The 18522-nt window shown below is 37.7% G+C and overlaps 1 pseudogene; it reads left to right on the top strand.

The window, feature by feature from the left end:
- Window positions 1-18522, top strand: part of LOC128052055 (S-phase kinase-associated protein 2-like) — a 77978-nt pseudogene that overhangs the window by 56192 nt on the left and 3264 nt on the right.

The raw sequence follows: 18522 nt of genomic DNA on the forward strand, positions 1-18522 counted from the left end.
CTAGGCTTCAACTGTACATGAACTGTGAACTTTCAGAAGTTCAAGCTGGTTTTAGAAAAGGCAGAGGAACCATAGATCAAATTGCCAACATCCGTTGGATCATGAAAAAAGCAGGAGAGTTCCATAAAAACATCTATTTCTGCTTTATTGACTTTACCGAAGACTTTGACTGTGTAGATCACAACAAACTGTGGAAAATTCTTCAAGACAAGGGAATAGCAGACCACCTGAACTGCCTCTTGAGAAACCTGCATGTAGGTCAAGGAGCAACAGTGATAATGGACATGGAACAACAGACTGGTTCCAAATCAGGAAAGGAGTACATCAAGGCTGTATATTGTCACCCTGCTTATTTAACTTATATGCAGAGTACATCGTTGAAAATGCTGGACTGGATGAATTGCAAGCTGGAATTAAGATTGCCAGAAGAAACATCAATAACCTTAGATTTGCAGATAACTCCACACTTAATGCAGAAAGTGAAGAGGAACTAAAGAGTCTCTTGAAGAAAATGAAAGAGGAGAGTGAAAAAGTTGGCTTAAAGCTCAACATTCAGAAAACTAGGATCATGGCATCCAGTCCAATCACTTCATGGAAAATAGGTGGGAAAACAATGGAAACAGTGACAGACTTTAGATTTTGGGGCTACAAAATCACTGCAGATGGTGACTGCTGCCATGAAAGTAAAAGATGCTTGCTCCTTGGAAAAAAGCTATGACCGACCTAGACAGTATATTAAAAAGCAGAGACATTACTTTGCCAACCAAGTTCCATCTAGTTAAAGCTATGGTTTTTCCAGTACTCATATATGGATGTGAGAGTTGGACTGCAAAGAAAGCTCAGTGCCAAAGAATTGATGCTTTTGAACTGAGGTGTTGGAGAAGACTCTTCAGAGTCCCTTGAACTGCAAAAAGATCCAACCGGTCTATCCTAAATGAAATCAATCCTGAGTATTCATTGGATGGACTGAAGCTGAAGTTGAAACTCCAGTACTTTGGCCACCTGATGGGAAGAACTGACTCATCTGAAATTACCCTGATGGTGGGAAAGATGGTAGCCAGGAGGTGAAGGAGACGAGAGAGGATAAGATTGTTGGATGGCATCACTGACTCAATGGACATGAGTTTGAGTAGGCTCCACGAGTTGGTGATAGACAGGGAGACCTGGCGTGCTGCAGTTCATGGGGTATCAAAGAGCCAGACACGACCTGGAGAGGGCACTGATGGACTGAATGTATAATACTATAAATGTAGACTACCTATAACTCTGAGTTCTACTAAATAAAATTTAAGCCTTTTGTATTGCAAAACAAGATAACACACAAGATCAATAGACATGATACATCTGGAAAAAAAGACAATGCAAACAGCAGGCAATGAGTTCAGTAAAACACAAAGAGTTTGTACAAATTAACAAGAAAAAGACAAAACATGCAATATAAAAATGGATGGAAGATATGAATACACAATGTGCCAAGAACAAAACCAAATAACTAGCCCACTTGGGAAAAAGGAAATGCATTAGTTTCTGGTGAAATAGAAATCAATATAACAATGATTTAATCTGAGAACATTTGAAAATGCTCTAAAACTTAATGCTGGCATGGATATGAGGTATAAAGTATTTCTTAGATTGCTGGTAGCACTGTAATATGATTTACCTAATTTAGTGTTTTGTTTCTGAGGTCCTTATATTAATATGCAATATGAGAATCTGCTAATATCTATAGTTTTAGAAAATGTTTTTAAGAATGCTATTCTTTTTTTTTATGGTAATCTATATTTTATTTTCTTCAAGGTATATAAGCAAACCCAAAAGATTTTAAATCATCTTTCTTTATCACAAATATTTTGGGATCAATGTCTGGATTCTCCATTCTATTACATTAGTAAGTTTGCCATCTCTATACATATTTCTTTTACTTTTCTTTTCCTAGAAAGCTTTTCTATAGAGACTCACCCCCAAATCCAACTTTAAGAACATATACATAAAAATACATATGGTAGGGTTGATCAGGATAGTGTAAAACAAAAGTAAAAATTATAAAAATCCAAACTGTGAAAATGTGTGTATGAGTATATATATTCACATATGTGGTCTATAAAGATCATCAAAACTTGGAGAAAAAGTACATGTAGACATACACTAAGGTATTAATATGAATTGTCTAAAGGGAAGAGGTTGGAATAGACTCTTGCAATTGGGGAAAAAAAGGGGACAGATGAGAGAAATGTGTTCATGCTAAAACAATATGTATAATTCCACTTACAAGGAAGCAGTGGAAATTAAAACATACTTTTTGTTTTGTTTTAACATATTTTGGATCAAATAGAAAGATTATACATTGGTATTTGGAGAATTCCTTTTTATGAAAAGAAAACTAAAAGTTGAATTAATAAAATGCAACATGAACTTTAAAAAAAATACAGCTGCATATAGAAGCAATAAACGAGATGTTTTAAGCTTATTCAAAATAAGCCCAACAAAACTGAATGAAATAAATGAAACAATGATTTTGGAAATCAAGCTAACCATTCATATTTTCTCATAGTGGAACTTTTATATTATTTGAAGTGGGATGAAAACCAGGAAACTTGTTTCTAGCTAATAACTAGCTATTGATAGTAAATGATCCAGGAATATGTTCATTTAAATTGGGTTTGGTAAGTTTAAAAAAAATTTTCTTTTGAAAAATTGTTGAGTAAAATTTTAAGTTAAATTGTGTTTTTATATTATTTACAAAAATTTTTTTGGAGTTTACTTGACTTCACTTTAAACTGCTAGATGTTGATTCTTTTTATGTTCATATTTAAGGAAGTGCTGAGGGTCACATCACTCAAAGCCAATGCCATCAGGCATCCTACCATGATGATCTGTGATGAGGGCAGAGGTTGGAATGACACAGAGAAGAGGCAGATTTTACAAGTCCAGTCCAAGGAACTTCTCACTGTCCTCACAGAGCATCTCTTCTCAGTGAAAAGGGAAAGGGCTGCACTATGAAGACAATAGAATTCCCTCTATTTTGTGTAGATTTATGTTTTTCATGAGATACACATTCTGTATAAAAGCATTTGTACAGAATATATTGTTTTATTGAAAGTAAATTATTTCTTTGGGGTTTAGTAGTGCTTGACTGAATTGTCTCACCCCCTCTCCAATTCTTGTGTTGAAGCCTTAACCCCCAACACTACTGTATTTGGAGACAGGGCATGTGAGGAGGTGATAAAGGTTAAATATCAGAAGAAAGAGGCCTATCCAACAGAGATGATGGCCTCAGAAGAAGAGTGAGAGATATCAGATATATCAGAGATACCAGAGCTCACGTTCTTCACCTTGTAAGGATGGACATGGAGAGAAAGTGGCCACATGCAAGCCAGGAAGAGAACTCTCACCAGAAACTGAATGCTGCCAGAGACTTGACCTTGGACCTTCCAGCCAACATGCCTGTTCTCTATTCCATTTGTGGTTGTCTTGATTCTTCTAATACCTGGCAAAGGTGATGAACATTCATTTAAAGCAACAGCTTCATTATAGTCAGTTTTTTCTCATTTAATGAGTAAATTTAATACCAAATTCACCATGTTTGAAAGCTAGTATGATTTTATATTGCAATTTCTTTTTAAAATTTTAGTGAATATTTGGAAAAAAAGGATTTGGCATTAGCTGTTTTTTATACTTAGAAATTGCATTTATACAATTTTTCCAGTGTGGCATTTGATGTGATGGTAATTAAATCTTCAGTTGACACAGATGTTTAAAAGTTACTCTCTAGACTTCAGTATTTCAAATTCAGAAATATAAGAAGTTTGTTGAACGTCAGCTTTAAGATTACTGTACAAAACAAAGAACTGACTCAAAGAAATTTAAGTGACTAACCAGTTCAATTCAGTCACTCAGTGGTGTCTGACTCTTTGCGACCCCATGGACTGCAGCAAGCCAGGCTTCCTCATCCATCACCAACTCCCAGAGCTTGCTCAAACTCATGTCCATCGAGTCAGTGAGGCCATCTAACCATATCATCCTCTGTTATCCCCTTCTCTTTCTGCCCTCAATCTTTCCCAGCATCAGGGTCTTTTCCAATGAATCAGCTCTTTGCATCAGGTAGCCGAAGTATTGGAGTTTTAGCTTCAACATCAGTCCTTCCAATGAATATTCAGGACCGATTTCCTTGAGGATGGACTGGTTTGATCTCCTTGCAGTCCGAAGGACTTTCAAGAGTCTTTTCCAACAACACAGTTCAAAAGCATCAATTCTTCGGCACTCAGCTTTCTTTATAGTCCAACTTTCACATCCATACATGACTACTGGAAAAATGATAGCTTTGACTAGATGGACATTTGTTGGCAAAGTGATGTCTCTGCTTTTTAATATGTTTAGGTTGGTCCTCCAAGGAGCAAGCATCTTTTAATTTCATGGCAGCAGTTACCATCTGCAGTTATTTTGGAGCCCAAGAAAATAAAGTCTTTCACTGTTTCCAAAGTTTCCCCATTTATCTGCCATGAAGAGATGCGACTGCATACCATGTTCTTAGTTTATTGAATGTTGAGTTTTTATTCAACTTTTTTACGCTTCTCTTTCATTTTCATCAAGAGGCTCTTTAGTTCTTTGCTTTCTGCCATAAGGGTGGTGTCATCTGCATATCTGAGATCGTTGATGTTTCTCCCTGAAATCTTGATTCCAACTTGTGCTTCATCCAGTCCAACATTTCTCATGATGTACTCTGCATGTAAGTTAAATAAGCAGGGTGACAATATACAGCCTTGGTGTACTCCTTTCCTGATTTGGAACCAGTCTCTTGTTCCATGTCCAGTTCTAACTGTTGCTTCTTGACCTGCATACAGATTTCTCAGGAAGCAGGTCAGGTGGTCTGGTATTCCCATCTCTTGAAGAATTTTCCAGTTTGTTGTGATCTACACAGTCAAAGGCTTTGGTGTAGTCAATAGAGCAGAAATAGATGTTTTTCTGGAACTCTCTTGCTTTTTCGATGATCCAACAGATGTTGGCAATTTGACCTCTGGTTCCTCTGCCTTTTCTAAATCCAGCTTGAATATCTGGAAGATGACAGTTCACATACTGTTGAAGCCTGGCTTGGAGGATTTTGAGCATTACTTTGCTGGGGTGTAAGATGAATGCAATTGTGCGATAGTGTGAACATTCTTTGGAATTGCTTTTCTTTGGAATTCCCTTTCTTTGGAATTGGAATGAAAACTGACTTTTCCAGTCCTGTGGCCACTGCTGAGTTTTCCAAATTTGCTGACATATTGAGTGCAGCACTTTCACAGCATCATCTTTTAGGACTGGAAATAGCTCAACTGGAATACCATCATCTCCACTAATTTTCTTGAAGAGATCACTCAGCTATAAATTTTTTCAGTCATGAGAAAGGGGAAACTTTTGCTGGCATAGTGACTGTGGAAGAAAATGAGAATTGAAATGGAAACCACAAATTGCCAAGTGTATCCCAAATCACAAGATACACAAGATATATAAAGGGTGCCATAGAAAATTATGTTTATCACACACCATCTAAACTTCTCATTCTTTTATCCCCGTTTATTTAGACCTTTCTACTTTAGATAAGACCACAGGTGAACTGCAAGGAGATTAAACCAGTCAATCCTAAAGGAAACCCACCCTGAATATTCACTGAATGGAATGAGGCTGAAGCTGAGCTCCAGTGCTTTGGCCCCCTGATGTGACGAGCCAACTCACTGGAAAAGACTCTGATGCTGGGAAATATTGAGGGCAGAAGAAGGGGACAACAGATGATTAGATGGCTGGACAGCATAACTGACTCCATGTACATGAATTTGAGTAAACTCCAGGAGACAGTGAGGGTCAGGGAAGTCTTGTGTGCTGCAGTCCACTGGGTCACAAAGAATTGGACATGACTTAGCAATCAAACAACAACAGCAGGTGAACTGGTAAACAATAATTTCACAGGGATTCATAAATCCTAATATTAAAGACTTCCAATAGTTTCAGCAACTTTCTGGGCTACACACTGACCAATCTCTCCCAAGGTCACCATATGAATCCAGCACTTAAATCTCTAGAAACATTCTTTTCCCAATTTCACTCTCTCCCCTTTGAGATACTCTAAGTATACATGATAGGGAGTCTTCAGAGAGAGAGAACCAGGCATGGGTTTCTTGACAAAAAGAAGCCATTCTGGGCCTAAGTCAGTGTGTGATCTGAGCCTGTCCATAATGTCTGCGCTTGAATGGGTCTCAGTAATTAAGGATCTTAAGAGAAGTGAGGGAAGGCAGGAACAAAGGAAAAGCAGTCAAGAAACAATAGATCAGTGATAAAAGTCCTAGCTCTTCCTCAAGGGATATGCATAACAATATGATGTATATCTTTGAGTTCTGCAATAAAGGCCCTGAATAAAGGTGGAGGATGAATTTCTGACTTCAGTCTACAAATTCTGGACTCTGTTGATCCTTGCCCCAATTCTATAATGAATTTTTCTGTGCTCAAGACTCTTCATGAATATGCATGCACTGCCCAAGTCTTTATATGAGTATGCATGTACACCTAGCTTAAAAATTCCACAATATTGCTGTTCATGGACACTACTTTGGGAAAGAGCCCTGATGTCCTCCTTACTTGCTGCAAGAAATAAATCCTTCTTTTTCCAACTCTTTGGCTTGGTTGTGTCTTTTGCTTTGACATCTACCAAGAGGTAAATCCAGTTTTCAGGAAATATTTTGTATAGACAAACTTATTTTAAAAAGTAAGTTATACCTGACATAATTATATATCATTATAGTATAATACCATACATGAAACATGATACATTGTACATATTCATGTTATAATTTGACAGGTCCATTTAAATGGTTATTCTTTTTCTATTTTTCTTTTTATATTCAGTTAAAATTAGAAGTTCTAAAATCATAGAGCAAAGTAAGTAATACATTTTTAGAATTTAAACTGTTACATGGTAAAAGTATCTTTTTCATGAAAAGAAATACTTTTTGTCATATAGCTATCATCATGGCAGATTAAAAATTGCTTGGCAAGATATAATGAAGAAAACATCTTTACCATGCAGAAACTAAATGATCTTAGTGAAAATAAGTTAGTCTCCCTGAGCCTTACTTTTCTCATTTGTAAATTGGGTATAGAGAAGAAAACAGTAGAGAATTGTAATTAGGTGAAGCTATTGGCCTTAGTGACTGAGATGGGAAAACAATACCTGACCCATTCTACTCTTTCTTCAGTTGTTTGGTGTAAAGTAAAATTCATATTTTTTGGCAAGACAAGAAAAATTTGCACATAAAAAATTCTCTGCCCTTAGGTGACCTCTCTCTCTACCTGTGCATTAGGCATCTGTGTTATGCTTCACCCAAACCTCCCCCATCAGCAGCAATATCTGCTCAATCATAAACAGCAGCTTTCTAGCACTGACAAAACAACTTATTAAAAGATAGTAATTCTTCTTGATATTGTAAAGGGTCACATGACCCACCACGATGACACTTAGATCTGGATTATGCAAACTGTCAATAATATGTCCTTTGATGTACAGTCCTCTGTCTCAGAAAACTTATATATCTGTGTCTTGGCTTCTCAGTGGCAGAACAGTTCTCAGATCTTTCTTAGATACTCCTTCCGGGTGGTGGTGGTGGTGGTTTAGTTGCTAAGTACTCTTGTGACTGCATGGACTTTAGCCCTCCAGGCTCCTCTATCCATGGGATTTCTCAGGCAAGAGTACTGGATCAGGTTAATATTTCCTTCTCCAGGGGATCTTCCTGACCCAGGGACCAAACCTGGGTCCTCCTCCTCCTCAAATTTGGCTCAGATAAAACTTGCCATTTCTTTCTAAGATCAACTGATTAATTTTTTTTGGATACTAGTTTGTTGATACTAGTTGATACTATTCTCCCCATCAATTATTCCCCAAGGCTAGAAAACAACAATTCAAGTTAGTTTCTAGGTCTCTAGGCAAGTTATCATTCTTCCAATATAACTCAGGCTAGGCATACTTACCTTTCTCTGACAGGCTCTGCTCCACCTGATAAAAAATTATCACCAGCCTTTCCTTGCTATGTAAACAGATGTATGAAAACAGAGAACATAAAGAGATAGCTTGACTTTAAAAATATAATTTTCCTTAGATTTTTAATATGTGCATTCTCACCAAATGTTCTTGTTTATTATTTGGGAGATTACAAAACCCTGCAACTCTATATATTTATAATAACGTGTTATCCATTTCCATTCAAATGAGACATCATTCAAATGTTTACTTTTGGAAGCCCACCAAAAGTGGTAAACCAGAGTTAGCATACATTATGTTGTTCCTTTCCCTGAGAATCAGTCTTCTGCATTGTTGTTGAAGGAACGAATATCCTTATATTGCCATGTTTTACTCAGAAATCATATATGATAAAATATCCTTTGCTATTCTTCAATATTCAGCCTGAAATGATAAATTATAAAAACATTCTTTTAGGGTTTTTTAAAATTATGGCTAGTATGAGTTACTTTTGTGTTTTCTTTAACAAATTTTGATAGAAAAGACTTTAATATGTCTTCATCACTTATCTATTATAATAGATAGGAAAATGTACCCAAGTAAGTAAAAATTAAGAGCATAAGCACTGAGTTCACAAAGATAAGGCCAGAGAATATTTAAGTATGTGACAAACTTGGATTATGTAGGCAATATTGGAAATTCTGAGAAAAAAATCAAAATAGTTTCCCCTTTGGGTGGCAGAGTTGTTTTTTGGCCGTGCCGGGTCTTCGTTGCTGTGCGGGTTTTTCTCTAGTTGTGGAGAGTGGGGGCAAGTCTCTAGTCATGGTGCTTGTGCTTTTCATTGCAGCGGCTTCTCTTGTTGCAGAGCACGGGCTCTAGGGCAGATGGGCTTCAGGACTTGTGGCTCCCAGGCTCTAGAGCACAGGCTCCAACGGTGCAGAATTTTTAGGTTGTGAATTAAGGAGATTGTGTCTTTATCATTCCACTTCTTATTGCCTTATTTTAAACTTCCATAAATCATGTCTAATTTTCTCTAGTCAAAAATGAATGAAATGACAAAAGTTTTTTAGTCATTTGTAAAGCAGTAAAAGAGTCAACTTAAAACCATATTCAGTCAGCAAAGGCAGAAACTCTGATTTATTTTTTGATTGCTATTCATATTTTTATAGTAATTATAAAATAGAACGTATGTCTAGTTCAAGTGGCTTATTTAGTTTCAAGTATTTTAAAGAGGCTCTGAATTTGTGCAGGCATGTAGAACTACAGCTCAGAATTTTGATGGGATAATCTTACTATGCCAAATATTTCAATTGGAATGAGTAGTTGCATTTACATTAGTGACTGGGCAACAACAAAAGTATATTTATATTCTATCACAAATGAAGATTTATTTAAAATTCTTTTATTCCTTGATTTAAAATGAAACTCCATACATATCTGAATAATCATTATTTTTGAGTCTTAACAACAGGCTTTGTCATATATAACCCCAGGACTACTAGAAGATAATCAAGAAGTTCTACCTTTTTTAAGGAAATCTGTATGAAAGTTTCAAAGTCACGCTCCTAACCCAAGTTTTTGTGTCAATGGCTTCCTAATTCTAACTGAACTAAATCCCAAATTCTCAGCCTGTCTTGAAAAATTTCCACTTGGGGGACTGTTATAAGCTGGATTATGTGCCTTGAAAATTCACAAGTTGAAGCCCTAAGCCCAGTAGACTATATTTTAGATAGGACCTTAAAGGAGGGTAATTAATGATGTCACATACTGGGGTCTAATCTTATAAGACTGGTATCCTTATACGAAAAGAAGGGAAACCAGAGCTCACTCTCTCCACAAGGATAGAGAGGAAGGGTCATATATAGATACAGGAAGAAGATAGGCATTTACAAGCCAGGAAAAGAGGCCTCACTAGAAACCAAACGTACTGACAAATTGATCTTGCATATCTGGCCTTCAGAACTGTGAAAAAATAAATTTTGTCTTTTAAGCCACCCAGCCTGTGGTATTTTGTTATGGCAGTCCAAGATGACTAATACAGAGAATTAGTCTCCCTGTGAGTCTTCTCATCTTCTTCTGTTGTAGCTACATTCATATTAGTATCTTTTGCTTAGAATCCTGCTTCTTACTTATCTTTCCCAAGTCCCTTCTCCCTTGGTAGCCACTAATTTGTTCTCTGTATCCATGAGTATGTTTTGTTTTATTTGTTTTTTAAGATTCCATATATGAGTGAAATCATACAGTATTTTTCTTTCTTTACTTATTCTACTTGGCATAATACCTTCATGGTCCACCCACGTTGTTACAGATGGCATGTCTCCATCTTTTATACGGTCGAGTAGTATTCCTTTATGTATATAAATATATATATTCCATTATATACATATATTCCATTATATATGTATCAAAATGTTATCCATTGATCCTAAACACTTAGCTTATTTCTGTATCTTGGTTATTATGAATAAAGCTGCATTGAACATAGAGGTGCATATATCTCTTTGAATTAGTATTCTCATGTTTTTCAGATAAATATCCAGAAGTGAAATATTTGGAGCATATGGTAGTTCCAGTCTTAATTTTTTGAGGCTCTCTATACTGTTTTTCCTAGTGGCTACACTACTACAGTCTTAATAAAAATGTATAAAGATCGCATTTTCTCCACAAGCTCTCCAACATTTACTATATATATATATTTTTTTTTCTCAATAACAGTTATTCTACCAGGTGTGATATGAGATCTCATTGTGGTTCTGATTTGTATTTTCCTAATAACTAGTGCTGTTCAACAGCTTTTCAAGTACCTGTTGACCATCTGTGTATCCTTTTTGGAAAAATGTCTGTTCAGACTCTTTGTACATTTTAAAATCCAGTTGTTTGTTTTATCTTGTGAGTTGTATGAGTTTTTTATATATTTTGAATAGTGACCCCTATGAAGCATATGATCTGATAATTTCCTCTCTCATTCAGTAGATTATCTTTTCATTTTGTTAATGTTTTCTTCTCTGTGCAGAAACTTTTGATGTGGTCCCATTTATTTTTGCTTTTGTTTCTTCTGTCTTTGGAGTCAGAGCCACAAAAGTGTCATTAGGTCCAAGGTCAATTAAATTACTATATTTTTCTCTAAGAATTTTGTGCTATCAGGTCTCACATTGAAGTCTCTAATCCATTTGGAGTCGTGTATGGTATAAGATGGGCTCCCAAGGTAACTCAGCTCGTAAAGAAATTACCTACACTGCAGGAGTCCCCGGTTCGATCCCTGGGTCAGCAAGTTCCCCTGGAGAAGGGATAGGTTTCCCACTGCAGTATTTTTGGGCTTTCCTGATGGCTCAGTGTTGGAGGCCTGGATACAGAACCTGGGTTTGAATGATTCCCTGGAGGATGGCATGGCAACCAACTCCAGTATACTTGCATGGAGAATCCCCAGGGACAGAGGAGCCTGGTGGGGTACAGCCCATGGGGTCACAAAAAGTCGGACGTAACTGGGCAACTAAGCGTAGCACAGCAAAGCACAGCAAGTAGTATTCTACAGATATTGTCTCAAAAGTCCCTTAAGCTGTCTTCTTTTTAAATTCTTTTTTCATTTTTCTGTTCTCTCTGGGTGAGTTCCATTGTTTTGTCTTCCAGATCACTGATTCCTTCTTCTACCTCATACAGTCTGCTGTTGAACCCATCCAGTATTTTTTTCTTTTTCAGGTCAGTTATAACTTCTGTTTGGTACTTTCTGATATGTTCTCTCTATTTATTGAAAATCTCACTGAGTTCATGCATTCTTCTGAGTTTGGTGAGCATCTTTATGACCAGACTTTATGTCAGGTAAATTGCTTATCTCCATTTTGTGTAGGTTTTTTTCCTGAAGTTTCATCTTGGTTTTTTTTTTTTTCAACTGCAACATATTCCTTTGTCTCCTCATTTTGCCTAATTCTTTGCATTTGTTTTCATGCATTAAATGTATAACCTGTCTCTCCCAGTCTTGAAGAAGTTACCTTATTGAGGGGACAAACTGTGGGGCTCAGAAACACTATCCTGCTTAGCTACCAGAGCCAGGCAGTCAAGGAGGTGTCCCCAATGTGCGCTGTTTTTCCCTCCTGTTGTGTTAGGGCTGCAACTGTTGTGGGACACTTACAGGGAGTGTTGAGCCCTGGGTTGATTGAAGGATCCAACAGGGGCTGTCATGGGGCACTGTTGGGCAGGGTTATCACTGGACCAGCTAAACCACAGTTGTAGAGTCTCTCAGCAGAGTGTGCCCACTGGTGTCAATGGTGGAGACTTCCAAAATGGTCCTCTCCTATGCCAGTATTTGGCTCAGATGGTAAAGAATCTGCCTGCAATGTGGGAGACCTAGGTTCAATCCCCGGGTCAGGAAGATCCCCTGGAGAAGGAAATGACAACCCACTATTAGTAATAAGGTAGCTTGAGATTGCATAAATAACACCTGCCAGTAACTTAGTCCTCAAAGAGTGTCTCAGTTGTTTTCTGAGTCTCTGGCAGATGCTTCAAGATTAGTTAAGCATGCTCCCTTCACCTAAGGCCCATGCATTTTTCAATCACATTCTTTACTGCTGGTTTTTTGGTTGTGTGTGCCTGCTCATGAGCCCTTTAAGAGTGTTTTTTTTTTCTTCCATGCAGTTCTGTAGTTTTCCTAAGCGTATTCCTCATTGATTTTTCAAAGTCAGGTGTTTGGGGAACTCAAGTGCCTGATGTAGAGTTCAAATTCCTTGCTCACTCAGAGAAAAGATCCATAACTTTGTGATCTCTCCTGATTGTGAATTGCCAGGCTGGGGTGTGGGTTTTTCCTTGTCAAGCCCATATCAATGCTGTTTTATTTTTTGTTTTTTTTTAATTTAGCAAAAGTTCAAGTTTCTTTTATCCTTTGTTTTAGAGGTTCTGTTCATTCAATTTTGAGGTCTCTTTTGGGGGAAATTACTCCCAGGTGGCACTAGTGGTAAAGAATCTGCCTGCCAATGCAGGAGATGAAAGAGATGTGGGTTCCATTGCCAGGTCAGAAACATTCCCTGTAGGAGGGTATGGCAACCCACTCCAGTATTCTTGACTGGAGAATCCCATGGACAGAGGAGCCTGGCGGGCTACAGCCCATAGGGTCGCAAAGAGTTGGACACAACTGAAGTGACTTAGTACACACTGCACACATTCCATTTGCAGTTATAGACTTGTTCTGTCTGTAAACCTCCTACACCACCATCTTAAAGCCTCCTTCCACTTATCTCCCACACTTGATTGCTAGAGTTGCACCTAAAACTTAAAGCCTATGTCAAATCTCCCCCACAAAATACCTTTTTGTTTTCTCTTTCCCATATATTCCTATCCACTGAAAGCATATAATTGCTCTTGCTTGAAGCTCCATTAATACTTCTCATATATCTAGCAGAGATATGATATATTGACTAACATTTTATCTACTTGGAGATCTGTCTCAACTTTTCTATTAGATTAATTAAACAATATATAAATTGGTTAAGCCTCTTTGAGGGTCTACTATGTGCCAATTTGATTACCTGTCAGACATTTGTGTTTTCAATTACTATCTATAGTTTAGTTCAGTGACTCAGTCGTGTCTGACTATTTGCGACCCCATGGAGCGCAGCACGCCAGGCCTCTCTGTCCATTGCCAACTACCAGAGTTTACTCAAACACATGTCCATTGAGTCAGTGATGCCATCCAGCCATCTCATCCTCTGTCGTCCCCTTCTCCTCTTGCCCTCAATCTTTCCCAGCATCACGGTACTTTCAGATGAGTCAGCTCTTCACAAAGTATTGGAGTTTCAGCCTTAACACCAGTCCTTCCAATGAATATTCAGGTCTGATCTCCTTTAGGATGGACTGGTTGGATTTCCTTGCAACCTAAGGGACTCTCAAGAGTCTCCTCCATCACCACAGTTCAAAAGCATCAATTCTTCAGTGCTCAGCTTTCTTTATGGTCCAACTCTCACATCCGTACATGACTACTGGAAAAACCATAGCTTTGACTAGATGGACATTTGTTGGCAAAGTAATGTCTCTGCTTTTTAAAATGCTGTCTAGGTTGGTCATAACTTTTCTTTCAAGGAGCAAGCATCTTTTAATTACATTGCTGCAGTCATCATCTGCAGTCCAAAAAAATAAATTCTCTCACTGTTTCCTTATTTATTTGCCATGAAGTGATGGGATCAGATGCCATGATCTTAGTTTTCTGAATGTTGAGTTTTAACCCAGATTTTTCACTCTCCTCTGACTTTCATCAAGGGGGTCTTTAGTTCCTGTTCGCTTTCTGCCATCAGGGTGGTGTCATCTGGATATCTGAGGTTATTGATATTTCTCCTGGCAATCTTGATTCCAACTTGTGTTTCTTCCAGCCTGGCATTTCGCATGATGTACTCTGCATATAAGTTAAATAAGCAGGATGATAATATACAGCCTTGACGTATTCCTTTCCTGATTTGGAACCAGTCTGTTGTTCCATGTCCAGTTATCACTGTTGCTTCTTGACCTGCATACAGATTTCTCAAGAGGCAGGTCAGGTGGTCTGGTGTTCCCATCTCTTGAAGAATTTTCCACAGTTTGTTGTGGTCCACACAGTCAAAGCCTTTGGCATAGTCAATAAAGAAAAAGTAGATGTTTTTCTGAAAATCTCTTGCTCTTTTGATGATCCAACGGATGTTGAAAATTTGATCTCTGGTTCCTCTGCCTTTTCTAAATCCACCTTGAACATCTGGAAGTTTATAGTTCACGTACTGTTGAAGCCTGGCTTGGAGAATTTTGATTATTCCTTAGTAATGTGTGAGATGAGTGGAATTGTGCAGTAGCTTGAGCATTGTTTGGCATTGTGCTTCTTTGAGATTGGAATGAAAACTGATGTTTTCCACTCCTGTGGCCACTGTTGAGTTTTCCAAATTTACTATCTAGAGAACCTTGAATATAGAAAGTATTAAGCAATGCTGAGTTAAATTTACTTGAGTTGCTTTTGAATCAGGTTAGGTAACTAGTATAATCCACTTGAAATTATCAGAAAATATCAAGATATGTAAATAAATAAAGGTAAGCGCCACAAACTAATTTATTTCTCACAACACTGTGTGGCTTTCTCTATGTTGAAATTCTTTATGTGGAACTCATATGAGCTCACTATTGAATTTGCAGGGATAACAATCAATTCTCTCATTTAGAAAGAAGCAGCTATGTAAGATTTTGCTCCAGATCCTTTGCTTAAAATAGTTCCCAGTAGCGAACATTTTCTTTCTAACTTCTCTTCTCACTCCAGCTGCCTAAAAAATCCTTTTTTTCCCTCTTGCTATCATTTTATGAATTATTCTGTGTCTGCCCTTAATACAAGATTTCAGGAAACAATGGAATATATAGATATATTGAGATATATCTGTCACTATAGATGTACCTATATTCTAATGGAGATTTAGGGATGCAAAGTAAAACATTAATAGGCTGAAAAGTACAAGCCTGAACATAGCTTTTATAATATTTATCTCTTGAAATTTAAGTTGATAACTAACATGTTTTCAGTAACATAACTGACACACCATTTTGTTAATTAGTATTTTTTTATCTTTTAATGCATTTGTGAAAAATTTCACAATGTATTATAGAGCTACTTTTTGCCTAGATGATGTTTGCACCTTTAATAAAAAATATTTTGACATATTTTATATTTCAGAAGGTATATCAAATCAATTTGCCTGTCCCCTATGGAAATAGTATATTTCTCCACCCAGTTGGTTTTAGGTTTGGACACTTGACTTACTTTCCCACTAAAATATGAGCAAAAGGAACAGTGCACTACTTTTATGTCTGTCCGTCAATTTCTCATTCTTGCTCTTGCCATGAAAGAGTAGTGTGTGCTGAGGGAGGTTGTTCCTTTAGCCTTGAACCTAGAGTGAAGAAAAAACAACAGTAAAAAAAAAAGAGCAGATTCATAGCTCTAAACCAGAAAACGTAAGTCTAACACAGTTAAAGTAGAACCATAGAAATGAGGACCATTTTGTAAGAGAGAAAGAAGTTTGCTCTTGTAAGTCACTGAGATTTGGGGCTATTTGACTAAGAATTTAGATAGTAGTAATGCCAATTATAAAATATGCACCAAAAAAATCTTTATTATTTAAAACCTGACAAATAATTTACTGAGATTCAAGAGACATCCAGGTCTAACTTATATTTATGTATTTATCTATGGTTAGAATTTGGAGAAGGCAATGGCAACCCACTCCAGTACTTTTGCCTGGAAAATCCCATGGATGGAGGAGCCTGGCAGGCTGCAGTCCATGGGGTCACTAAGAGTCGGACACAACTGAGAGACTTCACTTTCACTTTTGACTTTCATGCATCGGAGAAGGAAATGGCAGCCCACTCCAGTGTTCTTGCCTGGAGAATCCCAGGGACTGGGGACCCTGGTGGGCTGCCATCTATGGGGTCACACAGAGTCAGACACGACTGAAGTGACTTAGCAGCAGCAGCAGCAGCTATGGTTAGAATATTTAAAAATTTAACAAATCATACATTTTAGGTTTATATCTTTTAAAATGTATACCAGAGACTTCCACTTCTTGGTAAGACAGAGTATTGTCGTTAGTTGTTCAGCTGCTAAGTCATGTCTGACTCTTTGCAATCCATGAACTGCAGCACGCCAGGCTCCTCTGTCCTCCACTATCTCCCAGAGTTTGCTCAAATTCACGTTCAGAGCATTGGTTTTGTTATCTAACCATCTTACCCTCTGCTGCCCGATTTTCCTTTTGCCTTTAATCTTTGCCAGCATCAGGGTAGGCATGCTTTTAAAATTATCATGAAGTTCAACCAAACGTCTGGACATATTACATAAGAGAAACATAAAAAGACACTGAAATATGGAGAGAGGGTGATAAATTTTTCAGGGACCTCAGAAACTGAGGGAAAACAGTGGTCAGTATCCTGGATTTTTTTCTTGTCTCATATATCCCAGCTTAAAGCTGAACAAATGGGCAAGAAAGAAATACCAAAAAGCACAGACAAAAAAATTATAGCAAAAGCCTGCTCTTTCACCAAAGGAATAGCCTAGCAAAACAAACCTTTTAGACAATAACCACTTTATTGCAGCTGAACACCAGACAGGATTCCTTTGGAAGGAATGATGCTAAAGCTGAAGCTCCAGTACTTTGGACACCTCATGAGAAGAGCTGACTCATTGGAAAAGACTCTGATGCTGGGAGAGATCGGGGGCAGGAGAAAGGGACAACCCAGGATGAGATGGCTGGATGGCATCACTGACTCGATGGACGTGAGTCTGAGTGAACTCTGGGAGATGGTGATGGACAGGGAGGCCTGGAGTGCTGCGATTCATGGGGTCGCAAAGAGTCGGACATGACTGAGTGACTGAACTGAACTGAACTGACACCAGACAAAAAAATATGTGGCCTGATTCCAATGACACCAACAAAGACTGACTGTGGAACCTCAACTTCCACACCTGTAAGGCTGCCATAAGGCAATTCACCATCTCCACTGGGATGATGTTAGAATGACAAATAGAGAATTTCATCCCTGCTAGATGGTGACAAAGTGACTGCCTTATCCTTTCTCTACTAGAATAGTGTCAAAGAAGGACTAGAGGAGGGTTGGAATGTTTACCATGGCCACTCTTACCATGATGCCAGTGGACCTCAAAGAGGATCGGAAACTCCCATTCCACCTAGGAGTGATGAAGAACCCTCCCTGCCCTTGAACATCACTTTAAGTGCAACAGTACAGACTGAAAGTAAAATGATGAAAGAAGGATATTAAATGCAAACATTTATCAAAGAAATACAAGAATGGCCATTTTAATATCAGACAATAAAGTGAAGTGAAAGCCGCTCAGTCATGTCCAACTCTTTGTTACCCCAGGGACCCCCCTGCCAGGCTCCTCTGTCCATGGAATTCTCCAGGCAAGGACACTGGAGTGGGCCACCATTCCCTTCTCCAGGGAATTCAAGTCTCCCACATTGCAGGTGGGCAAAGAAAATTACCATAGACAGAAAAGAACATTATATGATGATAAAAGGATCGCTTCTCTCCACAGCTGTCACAATTACGTATGTATCAAATGTTATTAAGCAGCAAAATATGTAGAATAAAACCTGAGAAAACTGAAAGAAAAAGTGAACGAATTCACAATTATAATTGGAGACCTCAACACTCCTTTTTCAACAACTAAAAAGAAAGTCAGCAATTATTTAGAAGAGCTTAACAACACTATCAATCAACAGGATCTTATTGACATTTATAGAACATAAAAAGTCCCAATAACAATAGAAAACAGTAGAAATCATATGCCATGAAACACATACCAAGACAGACCATATCTCAAGCCATAGAATGAACTTCAACAAAGTTTAAAACTTGAAATCATACCGAATGTGCTCTCTGAGAAGAAAAATTTATAGCACTAAATGCATTCATTAGAAAAGAATAAAAGTCTGAATAAACAATCTAAGCATCATTCTCAAGAACAGAGAAAAAGAAGAGCAAAAGAAATCTGATGAAAGCAGAAAAAGGAAATGCTGAAGATAAGAAATCAA

This window comes from Budorcas taxicolor, chromosome 8, assembly GCF_023091745.1.
Source record: "Budorcas taxicolor isolate Tak-1 chromosome 8, Takin1.1, whole genome shotgun sequence".
In the NCBI taxonomy this organism is placed as follows: Eukaryota; Metazoa; Chordata; class Mammalia; order Artiodactyla; family Bovidae; genus Budorcas; species Budorcas taxicolor.